Here is a 16,005-nt window from a genome sequence, read left to right on the forward strand (position 1 = left end):
CACTTTCCCAGTGACTGAGATGAACCTTCCTTAGTTCAGGAAGGAAACATTTTGTAACTTTTCTTTCTGTTATATCTTTGCAGCAAGATCCATTTGTAAAACCTAAATGATGTCAATTGGTTAAATGATTCTAGAATGTTAGTCTCTACAGGCCATTAAAGGAGCTATGAACTGTAATAATAAATATTGGAAAAGAACACACAAGAAAGGGGGCTCAAGCTGATAATTTTAGAAAAGATTCATCATATTCCCCCACCCCCCAGAACCTTTGGACTTTTAAAAGGGTAATGTAACCTTTGTCTAAAAGACCCAAGAAATCCGTGTGAGAATAGCAATAGGGATAAGGAGCCCAATATCTCTACAAGTTACATTCAAGAATGTGCTGGTAAATATTTAACAACTAACTCTTCAGGAAAAAAAGGATATGCACTGCACACTTAAAACCACAGCAATAGCAACAACTAATATTTATATAGTGCTTACTATGTACACTATACTAAGGATTTTATAATTGTTGTATTATTTGAGCAATACTTTATTTTAAGTTTAATCTGCATTATTAACATTTTTCTCCATCACTTTCTAGATAAAATTTAGAATATTAATGAAACAACAAATCTAGCAATTTGTAGCATTTATCAATTTCCAAGGAAAGAATGCCCCATTGAAAATTAAACAATTAGCTCTCTGAAGTCAGTTCAAGCAGATTCCAATGCAACCTTCACTGGTTTTTATATGTGAAAATAATCAATATTGGAGAAATTGTAGAAAGGCAGGCTCTCTGATATACCATTGATAAAGCTTTGAATTGGTTCAGTCATTGTGGAAAAAAATTTAGATGTATATTAAGAAGCTGACTAAAATGACTATACCTCTTGATCCTGTTGCTAGACATTTACTCTCAGGAATGTAAGATAGAAATAGGAATAGGCCATAGATAGGAATGGCCAAATAAAACCTTACATGAATATAAGGGAATATTATTATTCAGTATGAAATAATATGAAGAATTAGAAGACAAGAGAAAAATAGGGAGGTTTATATGAACTAATATGAAGTGAAGTAATCAAAACCAGAAAAAAGATATATGCAATGATTATAACAATGTAAATAGAACAACAAATGAACTATATAATTATTGTGATCAAGTTGACCCCAGAGAATATAGGAAAAATTTATATTCTTAAATTTTTTTGCATAGGTGATGGATATGAATGTGGAACATTACACATTCTTGGTTGATACATTGATTAATTTTAATATGATTTCCTCTTTTTTAAATTCTTTGCCATAAAAGATGGTTCTTTGAGGAAGAGAGTGAGGAAGCTTATTTAAAGATGAAGTTGGTGTAAAAACAAATAATATTAGTAAATATATATTTTTTTAAAAGTAGCATAGTAAGGAGAGAAGACTAAGAACACATTTTCTACAAACCTGGCATATTTTTCTACAAATATAAATGCCATCAGTAGAAAGAGTGGATTCAATTATATCCAGGGGGTGTATATACATAAGAAATATGTATGGTCAGGATATACATGTAGAGGGCAATTCATGCTTCTGACACTGACCTTCCTGGCTTTCTTTAAATCCTAACTAAAATCCCATCTTTTACAGGAAGACTTTCTTAACTCTCTTAATTTTAATGCCCTTCCCTTTAAATATTTCTTTCATTTTACTTCTTTCTATCTCTTTTAATCTTTTTTTCAGCATACAAAGTGATGATGAATATTGTTTATAGGACATTTGACACAGAGACATAGAAACAGTTATAAAATGAATAGCTTGGATTAAATTGTGCAATTTGTGTTTTTTTCCAAAGGATTTCTAGAAAGTTGAGGTCACATAGTTTTTTCCTTAGTATGGTAGGTCTGAACTATCTGAAAAAGTAGGTTATTCCAGTCCCCAGGTGAAAAACCATATGTTTTGTGATGAGGAAGGACATTTGTAACTGGTCATAGGAAGATGACACACTCCAGTCTCACCAGTCTCAGCTGTCAAAATAATCTTCTGAAACCAAATCTGACTGTGCTATCTCCCTTACTCAACAAACCTCATTGGTTCCCTATCATCTCCAGGATCAAATACAAAATCTTCTGTTTGGAGTTCAAAGCTTATCATAACTTGGTCCCCCTTGCCAGTCATTCTAGTCTTCTTATATCTTACATTCCCAGTTCCTTGAACTAGGTGATTCAGGTCTCATTGCTCTTCTTAGAACAAGACATTCTATATCTTGACAGTGCACTTTAACTAGCTATTCTCCATGCCTGGAATATTCTCTTTTTATCTTCAACTCCTGTTATCTTGAATAGGAACTGAACAGATCCTCTGACACTGACTAGAAGTAACAAAATCTAGGATCTAGGTTTATGGGCATATAGAGCAATTGGTATAGAACAGGAGATTTATATAAAAGTAGTTCTGGTGGGTTCCTTGTTACAGAGTTGGCACAATGAAGTATCTATATCTGTCCTAAAAGGGTGTTCTGCATTTTTTTTGTTTATGAGAATCTCAAAAGCACATAAATTAATGAGAAGATCCAAATATTATTATTATGATGATGATGTTTGCAAGATAATGGGGGTTAAGTGACTTGCCCAAGGTCACACAGCTAGGAAATTATTAAGTGTCTAAGGTTGGATGTGAACACAGGTCCTCTTGACTCAAGAGCCTATGCTCTTTCCACCAAGTCACGTAATTGCTCCTAAAGTTGCAGGTTTATTTTTTTTTATTTTTGTAAGGCAATGGGGTTAAGTGACCTGCCCAAGGTCATACCATTAGATTAGAATTAAGTGTCTGAGGTCACATTTGAACTCAGGTCCTCCTGACTCCAGGACTGGTCCTCTATCCACTGCACTATCCAGCTGCCCCCAAATATTATTTCATTAAAGAAAAAAATTGATGTGTAGGGTTATTCAGAAAAGGGATAGATTGTATATAATTTAGGCAGTGATTTGGAATAAAAGGTTTAGGTGAAAAGTGATAGGTTTTTGTTCCTTGCCTTTTTCCCTCCTTTTATGTGCAATAGAACCAAAGATATTTGGATTGAAGGGAAATTAAGATTCTTCACATTCACAAAACTCTTGTGGGCCTTTTTTTGTCAGACATGTTGCTTGTATAATAAATAGTCTGGTGATTCAGGATCCCTTATAGGTAAGGGAATCAAATCAAACATACAAGAACTCTCTAATTCTGAGTTAGATAATGCTTAGAACAGAGATCTTACCCATGGTAAGAATGCAAAAATGGCTCAGAGGGTACATGCAGGCATGACTTAGCTAGCTGACTATACTGTATTTCAAAAAAAATTTTGTCCCTTGGTGGCAAAGACTATATTGGAAACAAACAAAAGCTTACCATATCCCAAGTGCTGAGAACTGACATCTTTTCTTTGGAGGGAAATATAGCTAAGGATATTTTCCCTAGTTAGAGACACACACACGTGTATATTTTTCTTAATTCAAGGAACTTAATTCCAAGGCATAGATTAATATGCCTTAGCTATTTTAAGAAGAATATTGTGTACTATATGTAACTGCTAATTTCTTAATACTAATGATACCCTTGTGATTTTAACAAGAAACATATTATTATCCTCTTTATGCAGGCAACATGAATAATGATAATAATAATAATTTCATCTTCACAGAAAGATAATGATGTTAGGGTCACAACATTGCAAAGTAGTCCTAGGTTAAAGATATGTTTTTGCATTTAGATTGATCCAAGTTACATAATCTATTTAGATCCAGATTATATTTGCTACTATGTTTCTGCAGAGGAGAATGATGGCATCTTTAATCTCTAAGCAAGTAATATAGAACCCCTACATTACATTTTATTTTGGAATATGATTTTTTTAAAAAAGAAATACCTCTATAATAATATTATAATTATAATATCCCAAATTTTTCTAGCAAGTACTTTTGGGGCTACTCTCTTAGAGCCAGACCACTCTGAGTTCTAGTCATAACCCTGAGGTTTAGGTTCTCTTTTTCTTTCACATCTATAAAGTGACTTGAAAGGAGATAAGAACAGACATTTCTAGCATTCCCACTCATTTCCAAGGGATGCTTTGATTTCTGCAAAAAGGGAAACAAGAGTTTGGGACCAGAGGCAGACCACTCTGTCCATTCAGAGAAAAGGGGTACTGGGCTAAATATTTTTTGTTTGTTTTTTGCAAGGCAATGGGGATTAGGTGATTTGTCCAAGGTCACACAGCCAGGTAATTATTAAGTATCTGAGGTTGGATTTGAATGCAGGTCCTCCTGACACCAATGCTGGTGCTCTATCTGCTGTGCTACTTAGTTGCCCCCTTGGGCTAAATATTTTTAAGGAATGTGAGTTCTAGATTCATGCTAAACTGATCATTTTTCCTTAATTGGAAGGAAAGTTTTAAATCCTTTCCCAACAAATGTCAGTTCTTCACTGAACACACAGAGCAAACAAATAGCAAAGTAATCCAATTATCCAAGTTAATAGCATAATAGAAAGTAGAAGAAGTATACACAAGAGAACATCTACCAAACAATACAGAATGAAGGAGCACTGCTACTAGGAGTGAAATAAATTCAGCTCATCGAAGAGAGACTACTAGATCTCTCCCAAAGGAAAAATTCCCTGAAGTCTCTGATGTAACTGGTGTAACTCAGGATAGGGACATGATAGAGACGGCTATCCCTTTTTCATACTAGCTTCTTCCTAGAATCTTTCACTTCGGTGACCCAAAAAATATATCTTCTCTCTTGAAGCAGGAAGCTAGAAGAAATCAAGGTCTTTCATCTTTCTTATTCTCATCAGCTTCTCCTGTTGCTGTGGGACCTACTAATGAGAAAAAAGTCCCATACTGATAAGGGCTCAGGTTATACACTATTGACTTAATTTTCCACCTGGGAAATTGTGTCTGTGAAACATTGCACATACTTATAAAAAACTGGACTTATTTCCTTTTACTTCCCAACATGAACCTCTCATTCCAGCTGAACTGGACTGAATTCTTTTTTTTTTAGGTTTTTGCAAGGCAAATGGGGTTAAGTGGTTTGCCCAAGGCCACACAACTAGGTAATTAGTAAGTGTCTGAGACCAGATTTGAACCCAGGTACTCCTGACTCCAAAGCCAGTGCTTTATCTGCTACGCCACCTAGCCACCCCAACTCAATTTTTTTTTAAAATTAAATAATTTTTTATTTGTTTTCCAATTAGATACAATAATAGTTTCTATCTATCATTTTTTGGTAAGGTTTTGAATTTTGCACTTTTCCCCTCCTCCTTTCTTTTGCAGTGGTCAAAACTGAATGTGTTGAGAGAGAGAAACATATCCTTGAGGAAAAAATAAAATATTAGAGATAGCAAAATTATGTAGTATATAAGAACTTTTTTCTTAAAAATTGAAGGTAATAGTCTTTGAGCTTTGTTTAAACTCCACAGTTCTTTCTCTGGATACAGATGGTATTTTCCATCACAAATACCCTAAAATTGTCTCTGATTATTGCACTGATGAAATGAGTAAGCCCATTAAGGTTAACCATCACCCCCATGTTGTTGTTGGTGTGTATAATGTTCTGGTTCTGCTCATCTCACTCAGCATCAATTCATGCAAGTTTTTCCAGTCTTCTCTGAAATCCCATCTCTCCTGGTTTCTAATAGAACAATAATGTTCCACAACATACATAAACCACAATTTGTTCAGTCATTTCCCAATTGATGAACATCCCTTTGATTTCCAATACTTTACCACCACAAATAGAGCTGCTATGAATATTTTTGTACAAATGATATTTTTACTCTTTTCATGATCTCTTCAGGGTATAGACCCAGTAGAGATACTGCTGGATCAAAAAGTATGCAAATTTTTATTTCCCTTTGGGCAGAATTCCAAATTGTTCTCCAGCGAGGTTGGATCAATTCACAGATCCACCAACAAGGCATTAGTGTCCCAGATTCCCTACATGCCTTTCAGTATTGATCATTGTCCTTTCTGGACCAATCTGAGAGGTGGGCGATGGTGATGGTACCTCAGAGATGCTTTAATTTGTATTTCTCTAATTAGTATTTATTTAGAGCAATTTTTCATATGGCTATGGATACCTTGGATTTCCTCATCTGTAAATTGCCTTTGCATATCCTTTGACCATTTGTCAATTGGGGAATGGCTTGTTTTTTTATAAATTTGACTCAGTTCTCTATATTTTAGAAATGAGTCCTTTGTCAGAAACACTCATTGTAAAAATTGTTTCCCAATTTACTACATTTCTTTTGATCTTAGTTACAGTGGATTTGTTTGTGCAAAAGCTTATTAATTTAATGTAATAAAAATTATTCCAGTTTGTTTTTAATGATGTTCTCCATCTTTTCTTTGGTCATAAACTGCTTCACTTTCCATAGATCTGACAGGTAAACTAGTCCTTATTCTCCTGGTTTGCTTATAATATTGTCTTTTATGTCTAAATCATGCACCCATTTTGATCTTAACTTGGTAAAGGGTGTGAGATGTTGTTCTAGTGCAAGTTTCTGTCATACTAATTTCTAATTTTCCCAACAGTTTATTGAAGAGAAAGTTCTCATCCCAGAGAAGCTAGGCTCTTTTCAAACAGCAGATTACTGTAATGATTTCCTGTTGTCTTTTTTGTACCTAGTCTATTCCACTGATCCACCACTCCATTTCTTAGACAGTACTAGACAGCTTTGATGAATGATGCTTTATGATATAATTTTAGATCTGGTAAGACTAAGTCACCTTCTTTTGCACTTTATTTTCATTAAATACCTTGATATCCTTTTTTGTTTCTCCATATGAATTTAGTTACATTTTTTTTCTAGCCCATTAAAGTATTTTTTTGAAGTTTGATTGGTAAAGCACTAAATAAATAATTTAATTTAGGTAGAATTGTCATTTTTATTATGTTAGCTTGACCTATCCATGAGCAGTTGATATTTGCCCAGTTACTTAAATTTGATTTTACTTGTGTGAAAAGTGTTTCATAGTTGTTTTCATAGAGCATCTGAATCTGCCTTGGCAGGTAGACTCTCATGTATTTTATATTGACTGAAGTTATTTTAAATGGTATTCCTCTTCTAGCTCTTGCTACTTTATCTTGCTAGTAATATATAGAAAAGCTGAGGATTTGTGAGAGTTTATTTTATAACCTGTGGCTTTGTAAAAGTTGTTAATTGTTTCTAATAGTTTTTTAGATGATTTTTTTGTGCAGTTCTCTAGGTATACCATCATGTCATCTGCAAAGAGTGAGGTCTTGTTACTTCCTTCCCAATTCTAATTCCTTCAATTTCTTTTTCTTTTCTTGTTTCCAAAGCTAACATTTCTATTTTTTTAATTAAAGATTTTATTTATTTTGAGTTTTTCAATACCCCCCCAATCTTACTTCCCTCCCCCCCATCCTGCACAGAAGGCAATTTGTTAGTCTTTTTTTTTTTAGGTTTTTGCAAGGCAAATGGGGTTAAGTGGCTTGCCCAAGGCCACACAGCTAGGTAATTATTAAATGTCTGAGACCGGATTTGAACCCAGGTACTCCTGACTCCAGGACCGGTGCTTTATCCACTGTGCCACCTAGCCGTCCCCCACTGCACTACCTAGCCACCCCAATTTGTCAGTCTTTACCTTGTTTCCATGGTATACATTGATCCAAATTGAATGTGATAAGAGAGAAATCATATCTCTAAGGAAGAAACATAAAGTATAAGAGATAGCAAGATCAGACAACAAGCTATCAGTTTTTTTTCCCCCTAAATTAAAGGGAATAGTCCTTGAACTTTGTTCAAACTCCACAGTTCTTTATCTGGATACAGATGGTATTCTCCATTGTAGAAAGCCCAAAATTGTCCCTGATTGTTACACTGATGGAATGAGCAAGTACATCAAGGTTGATCATCACCCCCATGTTACTGTTAGCATGTACAGTGTTTTTCTGGTTCTGCTCATTTCACTCAGCATCAGTTCATGCAAATACCTCCAGATGAATGCAATATTGAATAACAGTGGTGATAATGGACATCATTGTTCCACCCCTGATCTTATTGGGAATGCTTATCCCCATTGCATATAATGCTTGTTGATGTTTTCAGATAGATACTGCTTATCATTCTAAGGAACAATCCATTAATTACTCTGCTTCTAGTGATATTAGTAGGAATGGATGTTATATTTTGTGAAAGACTTTTTCAGCATCTGTTAAAATAATAATTTGATTTCTGTTAGGTCTGTTATTGACATAGTCAATTATACTGATAGTTTTTTCCTAATATTGAACTAACCCTACATTCCTGGGATAAATCCTGCTTGGTCATAGTGTATTATCCTAATGATAACTTGTGGTAATCATTTTGCTAAGATTTTATTTAAGATTTTTGTAACCATATCCATTACGGAAATTGGTCTATAATTTTCTTTCTCTGTTTTGACTTCCTGGTTTAGGTGTCAGCACCATATTGGTGTCATAGAAAGAGTGAGACAGAGTTCCATCTTGATCTGTTTTTCCAAAGAGTTTATATAGAATTGGAATCAATTGTTCCTTAAATGTTTGATAGAATTCAACTGTGGGGGACGGCTAGGTGGCACAGTGGATAAAGCACCGGCCTTGGAGTCAGGAGTACCTGGGTTCAAATCCGGTCTCAGACACTTAATAATTACCTAGCTGTGTGGCCTTGGGCAAGCCACTTAACCCCATTTGCCTTGCAAAAACCTAAAAAAAAAAAAGAATTCAACTGTGAATCCATCTGTCCCTGGAGGTTTTTTCTTAGGGAGTTCAATAATGACTTGTTGAATTTCTTTTTCTGAGATATGGTTATTTTGGTATTTAATTTCTTCTTCATTTAACTCTGGGCAACTTATATTTTTGTAAATATTCATCCATTTCACTTAGATTATCAAATTTGTTGGCATATAGTTGGGTAAACTAGTTCCAAATTATTACTTTAATTTCTTCTTCATTGATGGTGAGTTCAATTTTTTCATTTATGATACTAGTAATATGATTTTCTTCTTTCTTTTTTTAATCAAATTAACCAAAGGTTTATAATTTTATTGTTTTTTTCCATAAAACCAACTCTTGGTTTTATTTATTAGTTCAATAGTTTTCTTGATTTCAATTTTATTAATTTCTCCTTTAATTTTTAGAATTTCTAATTTGGTATTTATTTTGGAGTTTTGGATTTGTTCTTTCTCTAATTTTTTTAGTTGCTTGCTTAATTCATTGATTTCCTCTTTTTTCTATTTTATTCATGTAAGCATTTAAAGAGATAATATAGGGGGTAGCTAGTTGGTGCTGTGGATAGAGCACCAGTCCTGCAGTCAGGAGAACCTGAATTCAAATCCTGTCTTAGACACATAATAATTACCTAGCTGCGTGACCTTGGACAAGTCCCCACTGCCTTGTAAAAATTAAGGAGATAATATATTCCCTAATATCTTCCTTGAGTGTATCCCATTAATTTTGATATGTTGTCTGATTATTGTCATTGTCTAGGATGAAATCATTAATTCTATCTATAAATTATTGTTTGATCCACTCATTCTTTAAAATGAGGTTGTTTACTTTCCAATTAGTTTTAGGTCTATCTCTCCATGGCTCGTTATTGCATGTGATTTTTATTGCCTTATGATCTGAGAAGGGAGTATTCACTATTTCTGCTTTTCTGCATTTGATTATGAGGTTTTTATGCCCTAGTACATGGTCAGTTTTTGTGTAAGTGCCATGAACTGCAGAGGAAAAAAAGTATATTCCTTTCTATTCCCATTCTATTTTCTCCAAAGGTCTATCATGTCTAGGTTTTCTAACATTTTATTTACCTCCTTAACCTCCTTATTGTTTATTTTATGGTTAGATTTATCTAATTCTGAGAGAGGGAGGTTGAGGTCTCCCACCAGTAGAGTTTTGATGTCTATGTCTTCCTGTAATTCATTCAGCTTCTCCTCTAAGAATTCAGATGCTATACTACTTGGTGCATATATATTTAGTATTGAGATTACTTCATTGTCTATGGTACCTTTTAGGAGGATATAGTTTCCTTATTTCTTTTAATGAGATCTATTTTTGCAGCTGCTTTGTCTGAAGCATAATATGTTCTGTTCCAACCTTTATCTTAAATCTATATGCATCTCTCTGCTTCAAATGAGTTTCTTGTAAGCAAAATTTTGTAGGATTCTGGTTTTCAATCTACTTTGCTATTTACTTACATTTTATTCAAATTCGAAGTTATAATTACTAACTCTTTATTGCCCTCCCTGCTATCTTCCCTCTATTGGTATTTTCTCCCTTTTTTGACCTTTTCTAAATTCCCCAGAATTTTGCTTCTGAATACCAACTCCCTCAGTGTGTTTGCCCCCCTTATATCTGACCCCCTACCCTTTCCTTCCTCTTTCCCTTTGCCCCTTCTTCTTCCTTCCTTTCCTTCTGTTTGTTCTTCTGAGTCTATATGTTCATCCTTCTTTGAGCCAAATCTGATGAAAGTAAGATTCAGGTGGTTCTCACCACCTTTCCTCTTCCCCTGGTCCTTTGTACCTCTTCATGTAATGTAATTTATTCCATTCAGTCTCCTCCATCCTCTTGACTCTTTACTGTCCCCCCCCCCCACCTTTTTAAGGAAATATTGTTTTCAAATCATTCTAGCAGAGTTACAGACAAGTCATGAGTATACATTATTTCTGGTTAAATATATTCTAATAGAGTTACAATTCTCAAGAGTTATAAGAATCTTTCTCCCAGGTGGGGATATAGCAGTTTCATCTTATTAGATAACAGTTTTTTTTTTCTTTTTCCCTTTTTGTGTCTCTCTTGAGTCTCCTGTTTGAAGCCCAAATTTTCTCTTTAGCTCTGGTCTTTTCATTAGGAAAATTTGGAAGTCTCCTATTTTGTTAAATGTCCATCTTTTCCCCTGGAAGAGAAGTCTTAGTTTTGCCATTTTGTGAATTCTTGGCTGCATTTCAAGCTCCCTTGCTCTTTGGAATATCATAGGCCCTTTGATCTCTTAATGTTGATGCAACTAGGTACTGTGTAATCCTGACTATGACTCTTTGGTATTTAAATTATTTCTTTCTGGCTGCTTGCAGGGTTTTCTCTTTTATCTGATAGTTCTGGAATTTGGCCACAATATTCCTTAATGTTTTCATTTTGGGATCCTTTTCAGCAGGGGATTTGTTTATTCTTTCAATAACTATTTTGCCCTTTGGTTCCATGATGTCAGGTCAATTTTCCTTCACTATTTCCTGAAGTATCACTCCAGGCTTTTTTTTTAATCCTCATTGTTTTCAGGAAGCCCAGTGATTTTTAAGTTGTCTTTTCTGGATCTATTCTCTAGGTTGGTTGTTTTGCTGATAATTATATTTTCTTCTATTTTTCAGATTTTTTGGTTTTGTTTAGCAGATTCTTGTTGTCTCATGAAGTTATTAGTTTTCATTGATTCCAGTCTTTTTTTTAGAGAAGAATTTTCTTCATTTACCTTTTGCAACTTCTTTTCTAATTGATCAATTCTATTTTTTGAAGGAGTTTTCCATTTGCCCAATTGTGGTTTTGAGAGAATTATTTTCTTTTTTGCATTTGTCCAATTGTATTTTTGAAGAATTTGTTTTCTTGTTGCAAGGTGTTATTTTTCTCTTGCAAAGTATTAATTTTCTCTTGAATTTCTTTCCCCAATTTTTCCAATTGATTTCTAAACTTCTTCCTGATATCTTCTGAGAAGTTTTTCTGGACTGAAGACCCATTCAGATTCTCCTCAGAAGTTCTAGATCTCTCTGAGTTAGGATCTTTCCTTTCAAGTTAGCTTTCAATGAACCCCCTACACACACACACACACACACACACACACACACACACACACACACACACACACTTTCTGCTGGCTTTTCTTCATTTTCCTAGGATCATGTGCTGAGGGAGGGGCTGGTTCATAGACCTTTGGTGTTGAAATCCCTAGAGGCTTTGTTCACTGGGTTTAGTAACTCCAAGTGGACTAGCCAGTGGAGGACACTTGCTCTGGGGGGGGGGGTTGTGACCTTGATTTGGGGCCCAGTCCCTAAGTCTGGGGGGAGGAACAGTAGGATCTGATTATCCTTGAACAATGTATTTTGGGTCTTTAATCCTTACTCAACACTGAGGGAGAGCTGCTGCCCACATCTGAGCCTGGGTGGGTATGGCTGGGGGGAGCGCTGTTACAATGTTTGTTCTGAGAAAAGTTACTTTCTTCCACAGGGATGGGGGGGAGGGGACTCACAGGGGGTCATGGCCCTGGTCTTCCAGACCATCTGAGCTGACCCGATTGATGTCTAGTCACAGTGCTGGAGCTTTCTCACTGGCTGCTCTGTATCTCTCCCTCCAGCCTCACTGGAACTCTGCTATCTCACAGCTCACACAAAGTTTCTGAAGATATTCTCAGGTTACTCCCCAGGCCTCAGTTTGCCAGCCCTGCACTGGCTCTCCACTCTCTGCCCCTGGCTCACCCACACTCCCCTGAGACAGACCTTGTTGGTAGATATTCTTCTCCTTTATTCTTCTCCAGGGTTTGTGAATCTAAATTCTCTTAAGAGGCTTGATTCATATTAGTTCTGAGGGAAAGCCAAGGGCTCTTGGGACAGACCTAGCTTCTCTCTGCCATCTTGGCCAGAAGTCCTTGCATTCAACTCTGTTTAATTATTTTTACTCTATTAAAATGCTTATTTGTTATGGACCACCTATTTGACTTGATATTTTTTGTTATTGCAATGAAAAGAAATATTTCAGACTTGTCCACCATAGATAGTGGGGACTGTCATTCTTGTACCCTGACATCATAATTCCTGAAGTACTTACAGAAGAAACAGAAATAATGTTATTTTCTATGAGATAACAAAGATGGGGGTATCATTTGGATTGGATTAAATATATATATATATATATATATATATTTATATATATATGACATTCCTACTGTTGGTGATCCATTTGTGAAAAAAAACTGAATGACTAGTTTATAGGGTATTTAAAGTAGAAGAAAATATTAAATGCAAGGAGAAAAAAATTGGGGAGCTTAATAATATATTAAAAGAAGATGACTCAGAAAACATCAGTAACTCCTGACCTAAGGCCCTACACTCCCATTTATCTGAAATCTTTGTCAGAGTATTCCATAATAAATCAAGGGCAACCTCAATGAAGGTATTAGCAGGGAACAAGCAGGTTTTCATACATAATATTCAGCAATGGACCTTATCTTTATAATCTCACAATTAGCTGAATGACTTAGTGAGTATAAGATCATATTGTACTTAATGTTTGTTGATTATAAAAAGGAAAAAAACAAACTCTTGTGATTTAATTGATCAAAAGGCTACCTTTTAGGATCTTTTATAGCAAGGTCATTCAGGATTCCTTAGAAGATATCACAATACAAATAAGCCTGCTCAACAAACCTCCAATCATGAATATCAAATAAGATATAAAACAGGAAGATATTGCTTGCCAAAGTTATTGATCACCAAAATGGAGGGGATCCAGCATAGAGTCCAGGGCAATAAAGGACTTCCTCTAGATTGTGAAGTTATCCAAATGTTCCTGTTGTGGATGGCATTGTAGTGTTTGTATCAAGGCCTGGAACATTGCAGAGCCTTCTGAAAAAGATCAATGATCACTTAGAGGCAATAGTGCTTTCCATTCACATAAAATAGACCAAGTGGATAAAGAATATCCTTTGTCGACACTTCAGTGTTCATTTGGATGGTCAATATCATGAATATCTTGGAATAGAGTTGAAAAGAGGAGAACAGGTTGCATTGCATTGGGAAAATTGCGCAGCTCTTTTGCTTTTCCAAAGCTTTAAAGTACTGAAAGTTTATCATTTCAATGGTAATATTTTTACTTGTTTTCCTAGTTTCTAATTGGCAGCAAGCCACAAGTATCACACAGAAGGCAATGAAAATGTGTGTGTGAGTAGGCTACAACATCTGACCAATGAGAAACTCCAAAGAAGAAAAAGAGAAAAGATTGTCCTCAAGGAACAGTATGATAGGAAGAGAATATTAACTGGTCATGGGAAGAATAAAAGATGACAGGTATGATAGAAATAATAGCTAGAATTATATAGTGCTTTAAGGGTTTCAAAAGGGTTTATATATGTAAATTAATTTGATTTTGCAACAACTCTGTGAGGTAGGTATTACCCTTATCTCTATTTTACAGATAAGAAACTGAGGCAGATAGAAGTTAAATGACTTGCTCAGGATCACAGTCCTAATAAGTTTCCGAGTCAGGATTTGAATTTGGGTTTTTCTGATTACACAAGTCTAATACTGTATTCATTATATCACCTAGCTGCCTAACCTCACTGTGTATAATCAGAATGCTCCATCGATCATCTCACAATGTCAGAGAAAGGTCCTTAGCAAGCTGAGTGGAACTCCTATGGGAAAATTTGGAATGATATAGGCAAGTCACATAAGATGGGCAGTCATAGGTGGGTTATGATTTATATCTTTGCAGAGAATTCCTAATTGATAAAGAATATAGAGGGAAATGAGCATCCAAGAACATTTATTGTGTCCAACTGGCAGATTGGCTAAATGTCCCCCCTTTTAATCTGAGAAAGACAGTTCATAATTGTATCTTCCTCCTACAATGCAAAAACAGAGAAGACAGAACAGGACTTTGACTCAATCTTTCTATTTCCCCAAATATATACTATTAGTCCTTCAGCATCAAAAAGGATCACACTGACCAACCAAGTGATTAGTGACATGAGTTGTGTTATTATAATGGGAGTGTACTGTGCAAGGCATCCTTTTCACTTGCCTTTACCAGAATTGTTCCATCCCATGGTCTGATTGATAGGAAATAGGATTATTGGAGATGATCTGGCTGCTGTGGGAGTCTCTTGGCCTTAAAATGCTTTCACTTCCTCCTGTATCAGTGAGATACCATGGAACATCATCAACACTTGGCAAGTACAAGCATGGTGACAGAATGAGTCAACTCTGTAAATCCTATCTTGTGTCTTAATGGACTAATCTTCAATTTGACCTTTCCTCTCAGACCTTCCACCTTTGAGCTACATATTCCCAAATATACACACTTAGGACTACCTTGGGTTCAAATTTGAATGCTGGATTCAAATACTAGGAAGGAAACCTCACTGGGCTATACCAACTCACACATGAATGCATAATCAGGTAGTTAGGTGACATAGTAGGGAGAGTGGACTTCAAGTCAAGTAGACTTGATGTTAAATCTTACCTAAGGCACTTCCTAGTTGACTCTGGGCAAGTCAATTAATGAATCTCAGACTCGGATCCTTGTCCTTATCTATTAAATGGTGATAATAGTAGCACCTATCTCCCAGGATTATTGTGAGGATCAAATGAGATAACACATGTAGAATGCTTTACAAACCTCAAAATACCATATAATTTGTAACTAAATAACAGAATAACAGACCTCCCCATTCCTCGCCCCCAAACCCCACCAGTCATCCATGTAATGAAGGGAAGGCAATGGCAAATAGGAGAATGGCAGTCAAGTTGATATAAAGGAGGGGAAACTATATGTGTCCTGAAACTGCTTCTTTAGCTATGATATACTGGCAAATTGAGCTCTGCTGCTACTCATTTTGGCTGGTATGTCAAAATTGCTTCTATGAATTCAAGAAAAAATCAGTGACATACAGTTGTAAGTTGGCCATACCAAAAGCCATCAGTAATGATCAACTTGTCACAGAGAACTGTGGAATGAGTGATACTCCCCCATGCTTTGGTACTATAAAAAACTAATATACATAAGGAATAAACTAGAAATACCATTATCCCATTTATTGAAAATTTGATAAATATGGAATTGATGATTAAAGTTAACAAATCCTTCAAGTGAACATAAAATGGACTGAAGAAATGAATACTTTTCTTATATTCTAGTGCTATTTCATTACAAAATTAAAAGTATCTCACCAGTTATTTGCAAAGACTTCATACTGTTTTTTATTAATGGTATCCTTTGCTGATTAATACACAGTAATTGTTTTTAAAAAAGCCCA

This window comes from Macrotis lagotis, chromosome 8 (genome assembly GCF_037893015.1).
Source record: "Macrotis lagotis isolate mMagLag1 chromosome 8, bilby.v1.9.chrom.fasta, whole genome shotgun sequence".
In the NCBI taxonomy this organism is placed as follows: domain Eukaryota; kingdom Metazoa; phylum Chordata; class Mammalia; order Peramelemorphia; family Peramelidae; genus Macrotis; species Macrotis lagotis.